Source organism: Etheostoma spectabile, chromosome 23 (assembly GCF_008692095.1).
Source record: "Etheostoma spectabile isolate EspeVRDwgs_2016 chromosome 23, UIUC_Espe_1.0, whole genome shotgun sequence".
Classification (NCBI taxonomy): Eukaryota; Metazoa; Chordata; class Actinopteri; order Perciformes; family Percidae; genus Etheostoma; species Etheostoma spectabile.
In genome coordinates this window covers 21,430,084-21,452,185 of record NC_045755.1, presented here as the reverse complement: position 1 = coordinate 21,452,185, position 22,102 = coordinate 21,430,084, and the positions used below count along the sequence as shown (strand labels likewise).

The following is a 22,102-nucleotide window of genomic DNA, read 5'->3' as shown; positions in this document are numbered from 1 at the left end:
AGTGGATTGAACTAAATATTTTGTTTCTACAGTACCGCCTACATCATATACTGCATGTTTCCAGCATAACAGAGTCATATCGGAACAAGCAGAAAACAATCAGTTTTTAGAAATCTCTCATGATAGATTGTCTCTAGAAGTGCTTTCTTTACATCTTGTTTTGGTTACAGAAGGAAAAGAAAATCCCAATAATCAATACTATCCAATCACAATACTCCTAGAATTGCAATAAATGACAATCAATACAAATCCAATTGGCCCCATGTATTGGGAAAGAAGGACTAAAACACACACTCCCAGCCCTAGTAGGGAGACAGATGGGTGTTGACAATCCATCAGGGCTAGAGAATAACAACATCTCATCTAATAGAAGATTAGAACATATACATGCTGGGATTTTCTACCCCTAACCCCAAACCCACACATCTGGCTCGGATTGAGTTTGACAAATTAAGGAGTATTGTGTTGAAACACAAGCAGCCGTTGCTTCAGCAGTAGCAATGACAAGAGCTGCTGAGCAAACTGCATCTCTGAATCACCCAGCTGACCGGCACACAAAGAGCTCAGAGCAGCGCCGGCGAAGCAGCTCCTTTTATTTGGCTCATATTTAGGAAAGAAAGCCTTGGCAACAGCGCGTGTGAAACCTTGCATTGCGGTCCAACGCTGCCAATACAACTAACCTCTCAGCATATGCCACACTGTGCGCCACATTTCACACTCTCTGCGTTCCAGGGGAAATACAGCCACTCCACACGTCGCAGGGGAACACAACAGCGTTAAAGTCCACAGCGTGTTGACTCACCAGAGGAACGGCGGCAGAGTGTACGGAGGCAGGCGGAGCGGGAGGACGGCTGCCTCTTTCATGGGCTTTGCTCTGGGTGAAGGCAGCTGTACTTGTGCGAGCGCTGCTAAAGCCCGTCCCCCCCCCCCCCCCCCCCCACCTTCTCTCTCCCGCTCTGCCTGCACCACCACTGTGTATGTGTTATCCCACAGATGTGTCAACCTGGAGTACAGCTGGCCGATACGGAGAAAATCGGATATCATGATATATGTTCCCCAAATACATTGATGCCGATATTGCAGCTATATTGTAGGGTTGACCATTGCTGCTTTCACAGAATATTGAGTTATATAAAGAATCACCAATAAGGTGGAAACAATGACTAAGTGGGTAAAGAACAGCCTGGTAAGTTGAGAAAATGACATCACTTTAGTGTAGTACAGCCTGTGAAACCAGGAGAAGACACCAGGTCTGAACTGAGTCCACAGACAGCGTAGAGAATACAAGAGACAACATCCACTCTCCTCTGTCAGATCTGGGTTGGAGTCCCAGGCTGTTTAAATGTACACACATACACACACACACACACACACATTCACGCAGGCACGCACACATGTTTGCACACACCCACAAACGCACACATACACACACATGCGCACACACATGCACATACACAAACACAGGTTAACGTGACCTTTCATTAATAAGTAAATTTATCTGATTGGATGTTTGATATACTTGCTGCAGCGGTGCTTAGTTCACATGTCTGTTATCCCAGCAGGATGGGCAGGGGACTGTTATCTGAATTGCTGAAGTCAGTTGGACAGGTGAAGGACAGATAACGCTGTTGGTAGCCAAAGGGTTACAAACGGGCTCGGTAGTGAATGACGCGCTAACATGCTGACGGATTCAGTGTTAGACTAGCGGTTAAAACAGATGGATGGTTTGGTTGTTTAAAATGCTACAGTGTTAGGCGCCTGGGTAGCTCACCTGGTATATCCTGGCAGCCCAACGCAGCAGCTGCCGATTCGACTCCGACCTACGCCCCTTTGCTGCATGTCATTCCCCCTCTCTTTCATTTCTTAAAGTGCCCATAGTATGAAAAAATCCCTTTTTCTGGGATTTGGGGTGCTATTATGTGTCTCTGGTGCTTCTACACGCATACAAACTTGGAAAAAAACTATCCGTGCTGTTTTGAGGGAGATCCAGTTTCAGAATGTCCTCTGTCTTCAGTCTCCGGGTGAGCTGTTCAACATCTGCACGGCTTTCTATGTGACAAGCCGAGAAAAGGTGGCTAGCCGTAGATTGCTAGCGCTAGCATGCTAGCTGGTTCTCAATGGCAAAACACTGCTACAACACACACTAGTTGATCATAATCTCCAAAAGAACTCCTTCCTGTCCCTGTTCGGCAGGTATTCCATAAGTGGCCCTCGTCTAGAAGAAGTCTCCCAGCTAATCCTGCCTTGGACTGACCAAAGCTGGAGAAAGAGTTATCTAGCTGATGGGATCTTACCTAGCTAAAGAGCATGTAGGACTCCCAACAAAGATAGTATAGAAGTGAGATGTCTCTCTCTGTAGCTAAAACAAGTAAGATGTCTCACTCTGTAGCTAAAACAGAGACCTAAACACACAGGGGGAAAACAGGATCTGCAGCAATGTGCAGTACAACGAAAATATGGTGTTTTTAGAAAATGGAACCATGGAAACCTATTCTGGTACAACCTCAAAATACAATTATGAACCTGAAAATTAGCATAATATGGGCACTTTAATCTGTCCTGTGAAAATAAAGGCCTTACATGCCCCCCAAAAAATAATCTTTGAAACTAAAAATAAAAAAATTTTACAGTGTTTTAACCCATAAAGGCAGTTTGGCCTCTGAATAATGTGACATGCAGTTCACACACCAGTCATAATGTTATTTTCATGAAAACTTGACTCCTGGCTTTTTCTCCTGGAGTTACAGGCGAACCCACTTTAAAAGGGATTTTTTTTCCTTTTTTTAAATAAGTGCTGTGCAGTGTGAAGAGTAGTTCATGTCATTTCCAAAAGTGATAAATATTTAAAGAAACCTACTTAAATATGAAAACACAGCATTTCTCCACTACACACACACACACACACACACATACACACACAGAATATAAAGTGGAGAGGAGAAAACAGAAGGCAAGGAGGGAGGAGATGAAGAAAAGCTGAAAAGCTCCTTTTACAGGATAGAGGACAGGAAAAAAGTGTTTTCTTCAACTGTTCAACAGCTGGAGCGCTTCTCCCTTACACACACACACACACACACACACACACACACCACACACACACACACACACACACACACACACACACACACACAAATGCTATTAGAAGCTAGGTAGGTATTTCTTAATTTTATAGATAATTACAACAAGGGAGGAGACAACATCTTTCTTTTGGAAAAGAAGATGTAAAACAAATCTGGACTGCCCAGAAGGTAAAACACAAAAAAGTCTTTAAAATCAGCAAGTCAACACCAAAGTCAGAAAACCCCTGAAATGTTACCAGACTACAGTTTTACAGATACAAAGTTAGAGAGCAGCCGTAGAGCATAGTGGAGCGTTTAGAAGTACTAAAGATCCAGACATCTGGTCTCAGTTAAAAGACTGGCATTGATCAGGTGGAATCAAACACAAAGAGGCCAAATGAATGATCATGTTGGTGTTTTTTCAAAAGCTACTAGCTACTCAGCATCTTCACTAGCTTCTATTTTGGGTAAAATTGCGTTTTATTTGAAAAAAGAGTTGACTATGCTTTGCGTCATTTAACTTGAAGAACCAGATTTACAGCCCTTTTAAATGTAAATGAGAACTGAAGACACCCAAATCAAGACTACATGAAACATAACACTGTAGTCATCAAATATTCAGCTCTGATAATGTGTGTAAAGATCCTTTTTTGATGAAAACATGCCCTGAATAAGAAACAGACATAAAAGAGGAGCTTCCAATTGCATAGACTAGGTGGTGCAGAAGATTAGTCAGTCCGGAGGGAGTTGGGTTGGGAGGGTTGCTGGTTCAAGTCCCCGTACAGACCAAAGTACAGAGTATGGATTGGTTCACGGCAAGGCACTGTACCCCCCCAAACGCTCAGAGCGCTGGTCCAGCTCCCCGACATCTCTCCATTTGTGCATGAATAGGTCCTGAGCGTGCGTGTATTCCAGGCCTGTGTGTAGTGATTTCTAACAAAACAGAGTGTAAATTGTAATTTCCCCACTGAGGATCAATAAACATAATAAATTAAATTACTTCTTCTACAAACCTAAACCTCGTACAGTCTGTGATCTGTACAGATGCAACAGTTAGTGATGGCCGAATGAAGCTTCGTGAACCAGTGTCTTTCTTTTTTGAGCCCACTAGATGGCGCTCTCTGTTTAACAACTGTTTGAGAATATACTGAACTGCAATGCCTAGGCCTTTCTCTAAAAACGCCATAAAAAGAGCGCCATCTAGTGGGCTCAGAAAATAAAGAAACTGGTTCACAAAGCTTCATTTTGCCATCACTAGCAATCGTTGCTTCGGCTTGCTATGTCGAGGGCACGCGCTGAATGGCGCTCTGGGGAATATTTTAAGGAATGGCCGCGGTTTGCTGGTCTGGTGTGCTGTACGGGCCTCCGTACTCTGGCCGTGGGCTGCGTGGCACACTGGATCACAGCTGTGTTACTGTGTCGGGCGGCGGCGCAGTGGCACAATATTCCATCCACCAGTGTTACAATATAAAGGCATGCCACCTGCCAAAGTGGCTAGTGAGAGTGACTGGGTTACCCGCCACTGATGAACTCTACTCGCATGTGGCGGGTTGGCGGGTGTCAAGCCCTGCTTATAAACCACCGGAGTTTAGAACGCCAACACTAAGATAGAGGAAGGGGACAGACATCCGGGCGAAAATGAGGGACATCCGGCGGATCTTCAGGCAATCTCGGAACTGAATCGTCGGCGACACTGTAACAAAGATCAAGGGGTGACAAAAGTCATCAAATCAATGATTCTATTTCCCATGACAGAGCTGCTAATGCTAAAATGCACAGCATGTTGTACTGTACCTTCCAGTCACAAACAGAATTTACGTTTGTATGTCCATCGCAGGAAGTCAAACTAATTACAAGCAGCCTAGAGTTATGTTCACCCACCCTAACTCATTTGCATACAAAGAGGATTGTGGGAGATTAAAATCGCAGCTCAGATGTGTGTGCTCTGGGATGTCCGCTGTGGTGTACAGCTTCTGTTCGCCAGCTGTGAAGCTACGAGTGTTCTTTTCTTCTTACAAACATCTTCTCTAAAGTTCCGAGCAGGAGAGACACAGTATTTTCTTTGTCGGAGATGAAACTGCTTTGATTCCATTTCTCGTGATGTCTGTCCTGTGCCTTCAGTTGTTCCTGCTGTGGAAAATCCTTTTCTCAGCTGTGAAATGAATGTCTACACCTTAAAGCCGTGTGATCTTTTCCCAGCTATAGTGAGCTTTCTTTATGCAGTTGCATTTTTCTGTCACTTCCAGAACAGATGTCGCAGGTGTGAAGCTCTTAAAATTCAAAGAATGTATCATTCATTAAACATGTGTACTGTTTGATCCGAGTTGAAACATTGCCAATAAGGAAAAGAGAGAGTAAACCCCTGCTTCCACACAAATGTATAGATCACAGAGACTGCCATTGAAATGATGCCTGAACAATACCATTCTTTGATGTCTGATACTGTTTCAAAGACTTTTTCAGTCGCCTTGGTGTAAATATGAGAGGAAACTGACTGTGACCAGAGCTCTCTGTGATCAGAACTTGCTATAAGCAGCATTTGTAATGCAGACCTGCTAGGCTCCAGTTTGGGACCCTCTTTTTAAGAGAAACCCAAAGAACAGGACAATGATACTAGGATTGCTAATTTAGAGCGTTAGCCGACACTTGTTAACTGATCATTAGCCTATATTGACGACGTTACATTTACGGGATTGTTCCTGAGATGTCCCTCATGTCAGCGTCCTCTTCCTTTGTGTTGGCGTTCTAACTTCTGGTGGATTTCTGAGGACTATGGTTACTTGGTCCTCAGATCTCTGCAGGGTTAATCCAGACAGCTCCCTAGACTATCTGTCCAATCAGAGTTTTCTGTTGCACGACTAAAACTTCTGAAGGAGACTGAAATGAAGTGAAATGAAAGCAGGTAACCATGAAGTGTACAGTCTAGAAATACTTGTGTTCGGGATGCCTGGTGGCCTGCCGGCTCGCCTTCCTCCCCGTTGGCGCTTAACTCCTCTTTTTCTCCTGGGGCACTTTTTGTGAGAGTCTCACAAAAAGTCTGATATCTGGGACAAGTAATGTGTAGTTCTGTTTCCATTTCTTTAACATGGCGGTAAAAGCGATGAAAGTTGCACTGGCTGACTCAGGGGTGGGCTGATGTAATGAGTGTGGGCCTCTGAATGTAATATGGGTACTATGCACTTAAACTACAATGCTACAGTGAATAAAGCACAAGTGGTGCATTAAGAAAAAAGGCCAGAGCCAGCATTCAGTAGTGGGAGGAAATGGCCAGCCATGGGGACAGAAAGAGTAGAAAACACATTAGCTGAGATATTGACATTGACATGAAGAGCTGAGAGGACATATGTGTGTGTGGTTGTGTGTGGGTGACAGATATGGCTCAAGCAAATTCTCATATACACAGATGCATACACACTCACTGTAGTAGCAGGGCTTTAATTTTTCATGCTCCATATTTCCAAAGAAGAGCTATTCTTGCAAAGCCAGCCAATGGTGCCACTAAATGGCATGGTGAAATTAGTGACCTCCACTGCCACTTCTCAAAACATTCAACTTGTGAAAAGATGTTAAATGTAGGGCTGCACAATATATAGTCATTGTCAACATTGGGTTATCAACTGCCGCAGTAAATGCATTGCAAAAGTAGAACTGGGCAATATGGAGAAAATCAAATACCACAATATTTCTGACCAAATACCTCGATATCAATATTGTGGGGTTGACTATTAGTGCTTTCAGAAAATACTTACACAATGGGATTTTTGATATATAATCATCAGTTATGTGGATATAATAACTATGTAGGTAAAGTCAAATAATAGAACAGCTGGAACAGTCTGGTGTGTGCATCACTCTACAGTAATACTACAATATCCAAAATGTAAGACGATATCTAGCCTCATATATCAATATCCATATTATGTTGATTTATTGCCCAGCCCTAGGCAAAAGGCTGCAACGTATCATGAAAGACACTGTGAGATGTTTGTGTTAGTAGAAAGAACATAGTGGAAAACTGCACTTTATAGGGTCACTCTTTTTTAGTGGGGGCTTTAATATTCAATTAAATTCAATTTGTTTGATGAAAGAATGTTGGAAATGATTTCCTTTTATGTGTTTTAAAATCAACAATTTTTGGACTGTTAGGAGAATACTGAGAGCATCACACATGCAGAGAAACATTTTATTATCTATTTATCACAGTTATATTGTTGAGGCCGTATTCAACAATGTTATCGCATATTCTCCCCAAATCGTGCAGACCTGGTAAAATGTCGTGTGGCCTGATGTCACGTCAAAGGTTTTACAAATGTACTGACGAACGCACTAATGATTTCTTTTATTAGTTTTAAATTAATCGCCTATAATTTTGATAATCGATTAGTCGGTTTGTGTGATTTTTTAAAGACAAAAGTATTTGATTCCATCTTGTTGAATGTGAATATTTTCTAGTTTCTTCTCTGGTCTGTGACAGGAAACTGAATATCTTTGAGTTGTGGATAAAACAAGACATTTGAGGACGTCATCTTGGGCTTTGGGAAACTCTGATCTTCTGACATTTTAGAGAACAAACAACTCATCCATTAATCAAGAAAATAATCCACAGATTAATCAACTATGAAAATATCATTAGTTGCAGCCTTAATTTCTTTATTAATAATCATTGATGAAATACTGAAAAAATATCCATCACGAGTCAAAGCTGTCTGTTTTTCTTCAGATTACAATATGAAAGCAGAATATCCATACATTAGAGGAGCTAGAACCAGAGAATGATTGGCATTTCTGCCTAATTAATAAACGACTAAATCCATTCTTGAGTCAGTTAAACACTGTATTTCCAGGGGGAATCTGTTAATTGCAAAGATTTATAATAGAGAATGGTTGCAAACAGATTCAAATTTGCGGTGCAAACTGAAGCACGTCCACACAAACTGGATGTGTATGTCAAGCCCTGGGCATGCTGACTACAATGTGTGCACGAAAATAAATAATGAGAGCAAGAACTGCAGTTCCTCAGATATTTTGGGATCAGGCTAAACATCCTGGTTATGCATTGCTCACACGGTGGATGCATGCATCTGTACAAAGGAACGCAGACTAAGATTCTCTTTAACTAAAGACAGGGTGTGAAACCATTTGAAAGTGTTATGAATGTTGTGAGGATTGAACAAGAGTTATTTGTTTTATTAATAGGTTCTTTTGCTAACACTAAATATTGACACAGCTAAAAGACAAATTTTGCATTCTGAAATTTATTTTTGTTAGGACATTCACACGGTGTATATGTGTTGTCAGATCTCGCGAGAGTTTGGTCCAGAGACAGAAACAGGTCTGGAACAAAGTTATGTCCGTCTGGACATTTTTTAATTTTGTTCTGGACATATGTGGCTTGTGTAAATGGGTCCAATATTTACTTTGGTGACTACGGGGCGAAAGGATCCACGATCCACTCAGGACCTGCTGGAAACCACTTGGGGCGTCCCGGCTCTAAAGCGTTTCCGACTGCACAGACAGTCCAGCTGTTAACCGTGCGTACATAAAGCAAAGGGAAGCGTGCTTCTGAAAGCATTTACACACACTGAGTCCTGGGAGCAGCCCAGTACACCTGCTGACCCCAGACTTATCCTGTTTTTGTGCGGCGGTTAGTCACTTAGCCATTCTCTTCACACACTTTAACTGTATTCCAGGGCTGGTACTTTTAACTCAGGTTACCAAGACAACAGATGAAATGCCCTCTATGCTTATTGATGTGTGACAGTGAGGCAGGGAGAGAGAGAAATGGCATTTTTAACAAGGGTGCACCACTGTATTTGACTTGTTTGCTATTTTGGGATGTAGGATGGTGCACTGTAGCTACTGAAGCTCGTGCAGCTGTTTACTGTAGGTGCAGGGGGAATTGTTGGGTTTTTGTAAATTCTAGTGTGGTCTAGACTTCCTCTATTTGTAAAGTGTCCTGAGATAACTCCTTTCATGATTTGACACTATAAATAAAATTGAGATGGGGAAATCCATTTCAATGTTTTAAGGGAAAATGGGTAAAATCCAACCACTTACACTGCACTGAAGTTTGAGACATTATGTAACAGGGACATCTGTCCCATCATGTGTTGACTCAGTATGAGACATGTACTATACAGTATACAGTATGTACTATAGGTAAGTTGGCATGAGACATAGAAGTCCATGATTACTCTGTAATGGAGTGTTTTAGCTTTAATACAGTTATTCTCTGTTGTTTACACACTAATACTGGTGTGTGTGTGTGTGTGTGTGTTACTACATTTAGATTGAAGTAACAGTAAGTCATTTAAAATGTATCAGCTGACGGGTCCATGCTCTTCAACGGCCGCAATAAGATTCTTGCCCGTTGGGCAAATCCTTTTGAGAGTCTCCTCAACCACACCACCAACCCTGTTGACCCATATATTCTGGTGATTCTCCCAGACCTGCCACAAACTGTGCACCTGGACGCCCCACCACTTTATTCAGAACTCCGGCAAGCTATTGCAGGACTGATGAACAACAAAAGCGGTGGACCTGATGGAATCCCTGCAGAGGTTTTCAAACACGGAGGATACATCCTCATGTATTGCATGCACCTCATGATCCAAAACATCTCGGAACATGAGACCCTGCCACAGGACTGGAAGGATGCTAACATCGTGGTCATTTACAAGCAGAAAGGCGTTTGCGGCAACAGCCGCGGAATATCTCTCGCGGAATATCTCTCCTCTCCATCGCAGGGAAAGTCCTGGCCAAGATCATGCTCAGCAGATTGGTTGAGCACATCTCGGAAGCTGTGCTTCCGGAAACACAGTGTGGCATCCGGAAGACCAGATCCCCAACAGGCTTGGTTTTTGTCTTGAGGCAGCTGATGGAGAAGAGGCAAGAACATCACAAAGACCTTTACATAGCCTTCATCGACCTCAGCAAATCTTTTAACACCATCAACCATGAGCTGCTCTGGAAACACCTCTCCAAACTTGGGGTACCACCCAAGTTTCTCAGCATCCTACAGCAGCTATATGCTGGGATACAAGCCAGAGTTCTCACAGGAGAACTCCAGTTTTTTTAGGTTAACATTCGGGGGAAGCAAGGTTGTGTCTTGGCTCTGGTGCTCTCCTCCTCTCTGCCATCACCTGCCTCTTCCACCGTGTCATGGGACAGACGCCATCCATGTGGAATACCGACTTGACGGAAGCCTTTTCAACATCAGTCGGCTCCAGGTCCGCACAGAACAAAGACCCGCCAAACCTGTGAGCTTCAGTATGCTGATGACTGTACCGTCTTAGCTCACAACTCTCTGCAGCACACCCTTAACACAATTTCCAGTCTATACTAATCCTTTGGCCTACAGGTCAACAAAAAGCCAAGGTCCTGTCCCATCCCACCATCCACACACCAACACCTCCCAGTTTTCACATAAAGAGTGTTCTACTTAAAACAGTGGACCACTTAACCTACCACTTTGTCCTCATGCGGCTTCCTTTACACAGAAATACACACCCATATAAAAAAAGCCTCATCATCTTTTGGATGCCTACGCAGCAGGGTTTTTTGTGTGTGTCTGGATTTGTGTGCAGAATTCTGAGAATATGAAGTATGCTTTTAGTAAAACGCATGTAAACAATTGAGGAAAAACTGTAACCGAGGGAGAGTCTGCTGAGCATGTTTGCCCTTTACCAGCAATGTGTTCCTAACTTGTTGGCGGCCAACTGGATGAACAGCTCCGGGCTTGAACTTTAAAAAATTCACTTTGAAAGTATGTGAACACTGCCCACAGTCATAGCATAAAGATCAGATTTGTCCGTTATGGCTGAAAAATGCCATTTCAAATTTTTGTTTTCTGTTAATCATTTTAATTCTTGATACACTATATTGTAACAAGATTATACCCATGAAGCTAAATATGAGCACACTAGCTTTTGCTAGTTAGCATGAAACATAATGGGAATGCCAAGCACAATGCGCAATGTCAAAAGCTTTGGACAAACTGTAATTTGGACCTAATGATGGCGCCTAGGTTTCCGTAATCCGGTTATTAATTAACTTTCTGTAAAAAGACATTTAAATCTCTCCGGCCATAATGTCCGGTTATAAATAGTTTGAGACGTCATCACTGTGGTGAAAGCGCTCCATAGTCAAGGCTTACATTTCCAAAGAGCCTGCAAAGTCCTCATCAAACCCAACATGTTCTACAGCTGGAGCTTCATATTAAAAGCATTTGATCACAAGCTGACTTTTAGTAGTGTTTCTCGTCAGTGACTGCTACTGTTAATCAAGAATTTATTTATTTATTTATTTTGATATGTTACAGGAAGAAATAGAAGAGCCAGGAGCAGCCACAGCGAGCTGCACAGCGAGGTAACCAGCTACTTTGACTTTGGCCAATACATTCTCAGTCCCATCGCACCAGAAAGCGACATTTGGTCCGGTGTCTTTGACAATTGTTATTACAGTTTTTTACAATTGCTATGACAGATTTTTCAATACTTTTAACAATTTTCCAAAACTCTTAACACAGTTAGCACTACATCCGCATGTGTAAGCTATACTATTAACACATTTCTTGTTGCTTTAACACATAATGCATACAATTAACACAAATTTAAAATGCTTAAACTTCTTTTGCACACAAGCTCAAACAAGACCAAAACAATAGATTTTTACAGCCAAATTTACCAGTGCTTTAACACTGTGTGTCAAAATAAATAACACTATGTTCTAAACCTAACCTTACAGATTAAAGTCAAAGTGAACAACTATTCATATTGTGAATTGAAAAACAAATATATTCCCTGTATTTTATACCATTGCTAATGAGAAACAGCTTATTGAAGTTATGCAATTGATGAAATCACAGCTGATTCCCATCTAGGAAGCACCCTGTGTTGAGGTTCTTTCAATCACATCATCATATGTTCTAAAAGTGGACTCTTTGGGCTGGTCCTGGCTGGAAAAGGAACAATTTAAAGCAACACAAAGAAAGAAGGAAAGAAATGCCTGCACGAGAGCGAGGAAGATGAGTACCAGGACAAGGAAGAGGAGTTAGAATGCGTGGTGGCGCTCAAAGAAGGACAGAGCTAGGGTAACTGAACAAAAAAGAGCTACTATCATTGACCATGTCATAAACCACAGGCTATCATACAGAGGCTGGTGAACGAGGAATGTCAAATATCAGCCGGGACACAGTGGCATTTACTGTCCGTATTTTCAGAGAAACCAACTGGTAGGATATTGCTTCTCCTACAGCAAAGTGTAAATACTGTAAAATTACCATATACAGTATTAGAGTGACTTTATGCCTGGACATTCAGTCCAGAGTTGTAGAGGACAACCTTGTCTTTGGGAACATTGCAGCAATCAGCATAACATCCATTTCTCGGACTCTAGCTAAACACAAAGTCCGAATGAAACAACTGTACAAAGTTCCTTTTGAAAGGAACAGTGAACGCATCAAAGAACTCCGTCACCAATACATCCAGGTAAGGTTATGCAATACATTCATTACTGTAAACTACTCTATAAACCTGGAGTACATTAGGACATACAGTAGATATAAAGTACAGCACAGCAGTTACATACATTGTGTCTAATTACTTTCAGAGAGTCATGGAGTTGGAGGCCAATTAAGTCCCACATGAAATTATCCATGGTGACGAGGCTGGCTTCAACTCGGTAAAAAGGCGTCGCTGTGGGAGAAACATAATTGGAAAAAGGGCCGTGCCGGGCCAGAGAGGAGCTAACATCACCATGTGCAAATAAAGTCTTTACTGCAGCAATTCTGTCTCTTGTCTTTTTTTTCATAAACTGTACATTCTATAAAGCTACTCTGAGATGGTCATTCATTTTTTGTATTGAATTTTTTCAACAAAATAAATAAAATGCATGTGCGAAACACAATCTCTGATCAATGCAATATACTGTCTATTGCATAAGGGCATACCTGACACATCTAAAATAATAAAAGTTTTTGTAATGTCAGCTGATGATAGTGTTTTTTAGGTCATTGTGTTGTGATTGACTAAATGTTCCTGTTGGAGGAGAACATGTGTTCGTGTTTGGAATAATTATTTGATTTTGAAACATGTTTGCAGTGTTTTGTTAGACACAGTGTGTTGTGTTAGTGTATTATTGTATTTTGAAAATTAGTTTTGGAGTTTACAATGGGTGATTTTGAGCATGAAATTAACTGTTTTGCCAATTGTGTGTTTTGGGTGTGTTGGTGTGTTAAGAGTTTAGGAAACTTGCTAAATGTATTGAAAAATCTGTCATAGCAATTGTAAAAAACTGTAACGCTAAAAGTCTCCTTTGGCGTCATATTTAGATTTTTTACGTTCTGGGAAGGGACTTACATATAACTTACAAGAACGGTACAGATGCTGGGTGGGTAATAAAATGTCAGTTTCAGTGACACACGTGACACAAACACCGGTCTCTTGCATGAAAATCCTGTGTTGTTTGACTCAAGCCCAGTCTGCTGGCGAGAAAATATGGCGCAGGAAGATCTCTGGCCATGCATGGAGATAGACAGATGGGGGGGCGGTGTATTCTAATGACTGGCTCTTCTAATTTCACACTTTGTGGGTTGGTAAAAAGGGATTTTCTCATACGTCCCCTTCAACTTTTTATCTTTTAAATCAAAAGAAGTGATTTGTAAGTTTCACGGTGAGCTTTGCATTGGCCATATTTTAAAGACTATAGCAGAAAGTCTATAGCAGTATATATTTTAAGCAGGATAGAACAACTCAGTATTCATGGATTTTTTTTAGATGTTACATTAAATCTATTTTTTCTACTGGATAACCCTCTTCAGGCCTGTAAAATAGTCAAATGCCATGACAGTGTCTTGGAGGATGTGCTTGGAGGTTGTGCTTTGAGAAGTCCAAAGACTTGTCGTGTATGGAGTGGAACGCTTTCTAACCTCTGATGTTCTACCATCTCCCTAAAGCCTGAAGCAATGTTGTGGCTTAGCTGCACACAAGACATATTCTGTTTCTGGTGGAGAGTCCTTTAATATCTGTAAGACTTTCTAGTAAAAGTTTGTTAGAGGACATTCAACAAAATGGACTTTCATTGCTTTGGCCCCAAAAGAGATGATTACCAGCTGCTGAACTGCACACCTGCAGCAAACAAGAGCAAAGCATATGCAATAGAATACATTGGCCAGCTTGGGAGGAAGGTGGATATGAGAACAAATGAGAAACAAATGGGCAGAAAGCAGACTCGTGCAGCAAAATTAGAGTTCAGCACAAATGCGGGGAGCGGTCTTTGTGGCTTTGTGTGTGTATACTAGAGACTGCACGATATTTTGTTTCACCGTCTACATTCCGAAGTGCGACAGCCACATTACATTCAATTACATTCAATTTATCACACCGTTGTGACGGAAAGAGATCTGAGCCAGAAGGCAAAGCTCTCCATCTACCGGTCAGTTTTGGTTCCTACCCTAACCTATGGCCATGAAGGCTGGGTCATGACCGAACGAACCAGATCCAAGGTACAAGCGCCTGAAATGGGTTTCCTCGGGAAGGGGGGGTTGGCGTCTCCCTTAGAGATAGGGTGAGAAGCTCTGTCATTCGAGAGGAGCTCGGAGTAGAGCCGCTGCTCCTTTGCGTCGAAAGGAGACAGTTGAGGTGGTTCGGGCATCTGGTAAGGATGGCTCCTGGGGGCCTCCTTAGGGAAGTGTTCCAGGCACGTCCAGCTGGGAGGAGGCCTCGGGGAAGACCCAGGACTAGGTGGTCCAACCTGGCCTGGGAACACCTCAGGATCCCCCAGTCAGAGCTGGTTGATGTGGCTCGGGAAGTTTGGGGTCCCCTGCTGGAGCTGCTCCCCTCCGCGACCCGACACCGGATAAGCGGATGAAAATGGATGGATGGACTTAAGTACAGCAAATATCAGATACTTTGAGACTTTTACTCAAGTAATTGTTATGATGATTTGGTTCCTCCTTATTTGGTATTTTGGTTCTGTCTTGTCTCCTTGTGCTTGTGTCCTAGTTTCCTCCCTGGTCTTGTGTTGTAGTTTCTGTCTTGTGTTTCCCTTGAGTGTCTGTATGTTCTGTTTACTGTTTTATTGTGATAGTCTGGGTCTCTGTCTCATCCTGTCTAGTTTTACTACCTGCCTTGTGTTTTCCCTCTGTGATTGTCATCCGTGTTATTCACCTGTTGCTTGTTTGCTCGTTACCTCCTGTATTTAACCTTTTTTTTCTGTGATTTGTCACACGCAAGCGACAAAACTTTTTTCTTTCTTGTTTCTTCCTGTTTCTAATTATAACCTTTTGGGGGGATTAGGACAATGAAGTGGGGTGTTACAGACCTGGCTGTATTTCCTAACCTCAGTCTAGTTTTTCTCCTTTATTTTGTGCAAGTGTGTGATCAGTTCCTACAAGGATCTTTGAGTGTTTACCTATACTAGCCTACATCCACGACGTTCCCCTTCTGGGATCGCTCTGGTGCCAAATGTCCCTCTTTTCTGCTGGATGTCCGTTAACATTTCCATGGTAACAGCAAGCTCCACCAATCAGGGATGTTGCTGCACACTTTGGATTGTGGGTAGTGTAGTACTTCCCTATGACATTGTGAAAACAAGTTGATTTCATACAGACTTGTTGCTTCTACAGGAGCAAACAACCTCACGGCTGGGGGTGTAACTGGAATTGTTGGGTCTTGTATAATAATAATAATAATATGTACTTTATTAATCCCACAAGGGGAAATTACAATTTACAGTCTGTTGTTATTACACAGACAGGCCTGAATTACACACACATGCTCAGTACCTATACATGCACTAATGGAGAGATGTCAGAGTGGGGGGGCTGCCCATGGAAAGGCACCCCGAGCAGTGGGGGGTTTGGTGCCTTGCTCAAGAGCACCTTGGCAGTGCCAAAGAGGTGAACTGGCACCTCTCCAGCTACCAGTCCACCACCATACTTTGGTCCGTATGGTGACTTGAACCGTTGACCCTCTGGTTCCTAACCCAACTCCCCACGGACTGAGCTACTACCACCCCACAGAGAGATGTCAAAGTGAGGGGGCTGCCCATGGAAAGGCGCCCCGAGCAGTTGGGGTTCAAATGTTATCTATATTATAGTGTGTGGTCTAGATCTAATAAAGTGTCTTAAGATTAAGATTTGACACTATAAATTAAATTGTATGGAATTGAATTGTGGTCAGTCACAATCCTCACGGAGCATTCATACCAAAAGTAGTTATCCGTCGATCCGCTGATTTTCTGCAGGGCTGTGGCGGGGGGAGATTTGTCGGACTTTCTGTTGTGTTCTTAAATCCCCCAATGTAGCACAAGTAGACTATGTATTTCACAATTACGGTTTAAGTCAGTTAATTGACGTTTCTAAGCTCACTTGAAGGCAGCTTCATTCCAACGGAGAGATAGTGAGAATAGAGAGGAGCGAGACATACAGTAGCGAGTGCTTTGTTGTTGCAGGAAACAGTCAGCGGTCACAAAGAAGCAGTGATGTTTCCTGTATGGGACTCTCAAACTACCTTCGAACGGACTGACAAGTCTGATCTCCAAAAGATGAGTCGGTCTCATCTCTTTTGCAGCAGGATGAGGCAAATGAGGCCTTATGGAGATAATAAATGGGATTTCACTGTTGGGCTCTATAGGACTCTCTGTCTGACCGGCTGAGTTCAGCCTGACGAGTGCATACCGCTAATTTTTCCATTCCCAACATCCTGCCTGGGTTTACAGCAGTCTGACAGCAGCACATTGGTTCTGTCCTTGGCCTTGACCCTTTGCTTCGCGTGTTGGATCTGTGAGATCATGCTAATGGTGATTAACAGTTTTACTGGGCTTTTTCAACGTAAAACTATCGCTTAGCGCACTCCTGCAACACAATGAGTGCATGGGAGTACTGTGGTCGCTACGGAAACCAAAACATCTAAATTTGCAATTAATAGTCGGATTCAAAACCAAATTTCCCAAACATTTTGAATAGTAAAAAAAATTCTAATTTCATTAGAATTGTAATTTCTGAAAAGATTCCAAGTCGGAACCGGTTCTCGATGCCCGATCCTACATCCTCCAGTGTGTTGGCAGCTGCTGGCGGCTATTTAACAGCCAATAACTCCACTGCAACTACATACATATTCACAGCTGTGTGAATCAAAAACCAACAACAGCATCTGACACTTCCTTTGTGTTGCTTGGCAACAAGGCAGAATAGGCTTGTGTGTAAGAAAGGATCCATGACTGCATGCTGATGCCATCCCGGGGATGTCAGCTGGTCTGAGAGCAGCAAGTTGGCAGCTCCACACAGTGAGACAGGAAGAACATGGGCGAGGATTACATTCCTCTTCATCAGTCTGTGCGATGCTTAAGACGCTGGAGGCAGAACGTTGTAGAACAGGAGTGTCAAACTCAACTTCTCTAGGGGCCACACTGGAAAAAGAGGGCCCAACGTGTTTATTGAGTGTGCCAAGAATGTCAGACAGAGTGAAAAAAAGACGTAGGGAACAAAAAAACACCAGAAATGTCGGAAAAAGTAACCCAAAAGCAGCTTGGGTTTCAGTGTCTTGCTAAAGGGCACATGTGGCAGGAAGAGCAATGGAGCTAAATCAGACAAATAGAGCAAATAGTAAAATAGATCAATCTCCTCCAAGAGGTTGTCTATCCACTTCTCTCTCTGTGATTGTCTACCATCTTTCTATTCTATTCCCCCCTTTCTCTATCCCCCCACAGCGCTCCATCTCTTTAGTATTAATCAAAGTTGAAGAAAACACTTTCCTCAATTTGTTTCATTTATACTTTAAAATGAGCTTTTCTTCATCTCCTCCCTGCTCGCCTGCAGTTTTCTCCTCCTCTCTACTTTAGATTTGGTGTGTGTGGTGTGTGTGTGTGTGTGTGTGTGTGTGTGTGTGTGTGTGTGTGTGTGTGTTTCCCAGCATGCCACACTCCCAGCCCCTGCTCTCCAGTAGCATCCTTGGAGATTCGTGCCGGAGCCGAGGCAGCAATATGTTTTAACTGGCCCCCGTACCGCGAGAGGAAGGATCTGAGACAAAAATTCCTCTGCACACAACACGTTTAAAGGGCGCCGAGGAACTCGCAGACACCCCCTGCCTCTAGAGGCTGCACATGAAGACATTCATGTAATTCTGACATAACTATCACGTGATCTCTTTAGTCTTTCATGGCATGTAACGACGCATTATATAATAACACCAGCATTATGTAATAAGGATCGACCCATGCTGGTTTTATAGGACCAATACCAATTATCAGAAGGAAATGCAACATACATTTCGGAACAACTATGCATCTACAGTGAAAATAAAAGTCCTTAAATCAAAATTAAGATTTTGGAATGTTACAAACTCAAACACAAACCTTTGTTGAAATGCTTTAAGCAAGTAGTTAATAAATGAGAAACTAAGTAAGAGAGTCAGATAGTGTCACACTTTTTAATTTTAATTTAATTTAATACACTTTATCGTTTATCAGGCAAATAGTCTGTATTCAAAACGTTCCACTTCGGGGATTGCTCCGGTGCCGCGGGAAATCAAAAATCAGCTTTATTTCCCAAGTATGAGGACACATACGGGGAATTTTGCTTTGGATTGTTTTGCTCACAATGCAGTTACTCATAAAAAACAAACAACAAAACATACACTATATACACTCTATAAAGAGAAACAATATAGACAGGTTGAGACAATGTGCAATGAAGAGTGCAAAGTATGCAGGAGTAAATTATAATTATGATAGTTATTATTTTAAATATGGAGCATTGTGCAAAGCATGCTAGAATAAATAGTATTATGTTATTGTATATAAAGTATTATATTACAATAAGAACAGTATGAGCAGATCTGAAATAGAGAATGAGAATGATGAAGAAATAATAAGTGGAACCAGTTAACAGAGTGATTAGAGACAGTGTTGCTAGGTTATTGCCCAGGAGGACCTGGCACTGTGATTACGCCGGATGTTAATGTCCGTCCCCGTTCTCTGTCTTTGTGTTGGTGTTCTAACCTCTGGTGGATTTCTGAAGACTATGGTTAACTGGTCCTCAGATCCCTGCAGGGTAGCTAGAATATCTGTCCAATCGGAGTTTTCTGTTGACGACTATTTTGCAAAACACAGATTTCCGTAAACACATAGCTTTATGAAAGTGATGAGGCTAATGCCTCTGCGTCTGTTTCATGCTTCTGGTCATGTATGAAATGAACATGAGGAGCAAACATATTTACAGATCCACCTTCTTCTTTCTCAGTACACAGGGAAATATGTGATGGTTGCTGGTAGGGCTGGGCAAGATTTCAATATTGTATCGATATTGCGATAAGAGACTAGATATCATCTTAGATTTTGGATATTGTAATATTGTGATATGACATAAGTGTCTTATCCTGGTTTTAAAGGCTGCACTACAGTAAAGTGATGTCATTTTCTGAACTTACTAGACTGTTGTAACTGTTCTATTATTTGCCTTTTCCACACTTAGACATTATGTTGACATTATTGTTGATTATAGATCTTAAATCTAAGTGTGAAGATATTTTGTCAAAGCACCAGTTGTCAACACTACAATATCGTCATAATATCAATATCAAAGTATTTGGTCAAGAATATTGTGATATCTGATTTTCTCCATATGGCCCAGCTCCGGTTGCTGGATCAAATCCCCGTACGGACCAAAGTATGGTGGTGAACTGGTAGCTGGAGAGATACCAGTCCATCTCCTGGGCACTGCCAAGGTGCTCTTGAGCAAGGCACCAAACCCCCAACTGCTCGGGGTGCCTTTCCATGGGCAGCCCCCCCACTCTGACATCTCTCCATTACTGCATGTATAGGCACTGAGCATGTGTGTGTAGTTCAGGCCTTTGTGTAATGTGTGTAATAACAACAGAGTGTAAACATTGTAATTTCCCCTTGCAGGATTAATACATTATAAATTATTATTTATGAGTAGCATTTATTCAATTACTCTTATCTACTTAGAGAAACATGCTCTTATGGAAGCCTAAGGATGGTTTTTCCTTGTCTGAGCCAAAACAAAGCAGTGCCTTACAGCTTGTGGAAAGTTGACCTCGTGCTGGCTTTGCCATGTTTTCCTTCCTCCAGTGAATTACATGTGGCTAAGACAGACCTCAACACATGTAAGAGACACAAAGAACACGACCAGATGTTTTATGTAATGTGATTTGATACAGCAGCATCCTGGCACAGCTGAATACTCTTTCCTTGCCATTAATGCTAGCATGTGCACTGATGATGGCTAACCAGGCTTGTGTGTGTGTAATGTGCATTGGAAAAAAAGTAGAGCACTCTAACTGGTATTTGTGAAGCATTGTACGTGTCCCGGAGGGCGCTTTTCTACATGAGTGAAGAGCTCGACGCTAATGTGCTGTATTTCCTCTTGTCACACACACACACATACACCGACAAGGACAGACATGGCCGCTGTAGCACTGTAATGTAAAATGACACATTGTTAGATATGGCAGAGTGGAGGGGCAGCCTGTGTCCTGCTTTGCAACCTAGACTGGATCAAGACGTTTCAGAGCGGTACGTCTTTGATATGTAATGTTTTAATTATACTCTGTCTCCTGGACATGGCGATACAACTATCTGAACTCTTGGGGCCTCCGCTCTAACTAGCTTGTTTTGAGGGCGTGCCATGCTAGCAGCTAGGCCAGAATTATAACGTGTGTTACAAAGTTGGTCTCTGAAGTAAAGGCTGGACTAGAGTACAGCTGTTTGGAGCAGTTGGTGAACAGTGTTTTCTGTTGGAGACGGTAAGTCCCTTCGGGGGGACTTTGGGTTTTTCACTTTGTAAACCTATAACATGCAAAAAAAGATATATAACTTAATAAATAAAGAGGAAAACCCCCAAAACTTAATATGAGCACTTTAAGTTATTCTGATGATCAATGAGTTCATCTTGGGTGCAGTCATTTTGAATAAGTGGTTCAGTGTGGATCATGTGATCTTCTGGTATAGTTATATAGAATATATACACTCACCGGCCACTTTATTAGGTACACCTGTCCAACTGCTCGTTAACACTTAATTTCTAAGCAGCCAATCACATGGCGGCAACTCAGTGCATTTAGGCATGTAGACATGGTCAAGAGAATCTCCTGCAGTTCAAACCGAGCATCAGTATGGGGAAGAAAGGTGATTTGAGTGACTTTGAACGTGGCATGATTGTTGGTGCCAGAAGGGCTGGTCTGAGTATTTCAGAAACTGCTAATCTACTGGGATTTTCACGCACAACCATCTCTAGGGTTTACAGAGAATGGTCCGAAAAAGAAAAAACATCCAGTGAGCGGCAGTTCTGTGGGCGGAAATGCCTTGTTGATGCCAGAGGTCAGAGGAGAATGGCCAGACTGGTTCGAGCTGATAGAAGGGCAACAGTGACTCAAATAACCACCCGTTACAACCAAGGTGGGCAGAAGAGCATCTCTGAACGCACAGTACGTCGAACTTTGAGGCAGATGGGCTACAGCAGCAGAAGACCACATCGGGTGCCACTCCTTTCAGCTAAGAACAGGAAACTGAGACTACAATTTGCACAAGCTCATCAAAATTGGACAATAGAAGATTGGAAAAACGTTGCCTGGTCTGATGAGTCTCGATTTCTGCTGCGACAGTCGGATGGTAGGGTCAGAATTTGGCGTCTACAACATGAAAGCATGGATCCATCCTGCCTTGTATCAACGGTTCAGGCTGGTGGTGGTGTCATGGTGTGGGGAATATTTTCTTGGCACTCTTTGGGCCCCTTGGTACCAATTGAGCATCGTTGCAATGCCACAGCCTACCTGAGTATTGTTGCTGACCATGTCCATCCCTTTATGACCATAATGTACCCAACTTCTGATGGCTACTTTCAGCAGGATAATGCGCCATGTCATAAGGCTGGAATCATCACAGACTGGTTTCTTGAACATGACAATGAGTTCGCTGTACTCAAATGGCCTCCACAGTCACCAGATCTCAATCCAATAGAGCATCTTTGGGATGTGGTGGAACGGGTGATTCGCATCATGGATGTGCAGCCGACAAATCTGCGG

At 42.4% G+C, this 22,102-nt stretch overlaps 1 protein-coding gene and 1 long non-coding RNA gene across 2 annotated transcripts in view; one reads left to right on the top strand and one right to left on the bottom strand.

Annotated features, from left to right (window-relative positions):
• LOC116673236 (pleckstrin homology domain-containing family A member 5-like) overlaps positions 1–22,102 on the bottom strand; it is a 256,614-nt gene that overhangs the window by 125,914 nt on the left and 108,598 nt on the right.
• On the top strand, positions 1,176–19,402 carry LOC116673240 (uncharacterized). Its single transcript, XR_004327796.1, has 3 exons — positions 1,176–1,250; positions 8,405–8,412; positions 19,380–19,402. It is a non-coding gene; the product is annotated as an uncharacterized LOC116673240 (long non-coding RNA).